This window comes from Austrofundulus limnaeus, unplaced genomic scaffold (assembly GCF_001266775.1).
Source record: "Austrofundulus limnaeus strain Quisiro unplaced genomic scaffold, Austrofundulus_limnaeus-1.0 Scaffold542, whole genome shotgun sequence".
NCBI classification, from domain to species: Eukaryota; Metazoa; Chordata; class Actinopteri; order Cyprinodontiformes; family Rivulidae; genus Austrofundulus; species Austrofundulus limnaeus.
Window position 1 is genome coordinate 271,640 of NW_013952944.1, and position 2,266 is coordinate 273,905.

The following is a 2,266-nucleotide window of genomic DNA, read 5'->3' on the forward strand; positions in this document are numbered from 1 at the left end:
TGGTGAATGCCACAAATTCTCCTAAATCACTCGTACGCACAACTTAAGAACAAATCTGTGTGTACGAACGGTTCTTGCATGAGGCCCAATGAACTCTGTGTCAACACCTGAATCAACAAAGACTTGAGTTGTGATCGTCTTATCAGCCACAGATATTTCAGCAGGTAATTGTAATAGTGATGAACTGACTGATACTGGGCTTAGCATTTGAGTTTTATTCTTAGTTATGGTGTTCCTCTCATGTGGACAGGCTTGAGCAATGTGGCCGGACTCACCACAGTAGAAGCATAGTCCTTCTCTTGCTCTCTGTTGTTTCTCCTCCATGGTAAGTTTGGATCTTCCGATCTGCATGGGTTCCTCATTGGTATGTTTAGAAATGGTGGAACTGCTATGGACTTCTTCTCGACCCGACTGTGAATCTGTGGTTAGAAATAGTTAAAACATGTCTTTGATTACGTCTTCGCTCTCCTTGACGTTCATGAAGCCTTAAGTCTATGAGAGTGGCCAAATCCTCCAGCTCTCGAAGTGATTGTGGCGGATCTCTCGTTGTCAGCTCATCCTTAATGTCCTCATTCAAGGTTCGAAAAAACACATCTTGTAAGGCCTCCTCGTTCCATCTGCTGTCAACAGGCAGGGTATGAAAATCGATAATTAGTTCAGTTGCTCTTCTGTTACCTTGTTTTAGCTCCAGCAGTCCCCTTGTGGCCTCTTTATGAAGAAGGTGTGCTGAACACACACTGAAGCTCCAGCACAAAGTCCTTATATCTGTAACAGATTAGTGTGTCTTTTTGCCACTCAGTTCCCCAAAGTTTTGCTTTGCCTGTCAGAAGGGAAATCCCATAAGCCACCATAGAGCATTCAGATGGGAATGAAGATGGCTGTAACTGGAAATGGATCTCGCATTGAGTCAAAAAGGCACGACATATTTCAGGATCCCCATTATATGGTTCTGGTAGACAGAGTTTAGGTTCATTACCTGGTGTTGGTTGATTTTGTCCAACATTGTGTGATGGTCCGGTTTGGCCTGCAGATGGGGCTGTAGGATAAACATTAGTCTGCAGATTGGCTAAAGCCTCACAAATATCATTAGCAGTTTTTTCTAGTTTGATTATGGCCTTTTCAACACCAGTCTTCCAGACTTTGTTAAGCTCAGAGCTCATGTTATTGGCCAGTTTGTCTGTTAAGACCCTTGGTTTGAGCACTGATAAATTTCCGAAGACAAAAACTGTTTTAAAATATTTATTATACAAAAGGGTATTATTGTTGTTGTCTGGCAGGAAACTGGAACTGGAGTGGTTTCTTCTGGACACAGAGAAAAGGTTTTAGTGGCAAGGCAAGATTGGATGAATAAACTCAAAGTAACTAAGACCTGGTGTTTACTGAAGTGGTCCGACAGGAAACACTGATAGAGCCCAGATGGTTCCGGTTCCAGGCAATGTTGTCACCATAAGGTTTGGGTGACAGTTTTGGTCCGTTGTTAAAACAGAGTCAGAGGACAGGCAAGTGTCGAGATCAGAGAGCGAGTTCTATTTACCAGGTTTGAGGGGTGAAGCTGAATCCGTAAGTCTGTGAGGCAGGCGTGGGTCATAAACCAAGAAGTCCGAGACGTTGTGGTGCCGACAAGGAGAGAGACGAGAGGAGTAAATCCAAGACACTGAACCAGGGTCAATACCAGGAGGACAGATGGCTGGACAAATCCATTTGGGGCTGAGGCAAAAATCGAGAGACCGAAGGACAGGCAGAGGTTCAGGGACACAAGGCAAGAGCAAGGCATGGGGACAAGAATGCTGGTGAGTAACAGAACTAGGCTGATGACAAACTTGCAGGGAAGTAAGGCTGAGAGCAGGAATATATACTGAGGGGAACAGGTGGGTGGATTGAGCTGATTGCATGAGGGACGGGGAGCGGTGGATCAGTAACTGGTACTGGCTGTGACAGGAGCAGAGTGGTGATTGAGAACTTGGTGGGAAAAAATTGTGGAAAGCAAAATAACAAAAACAGAAGCAGGACTGGGCAGATAGGGCAAAAATCATAACAAGACCATGAGCTGTGAAACTTCCAGTTAGGGTGGCCAGATCCTGAAAAAATGAATGTGGGACAAAAAGCTAATGAGAGACAATGTACACCTCATCAATGTTATGATGTCATAACTTTAAATTTATTATAGCTCCTACATTACATTAATTATTCTCTGTTTTGACTGTTGATACGCAATGTTTTTTAAGGTTTAAAGAAAAAAAAATTTTTTTTTCATTCAAAACTTTTA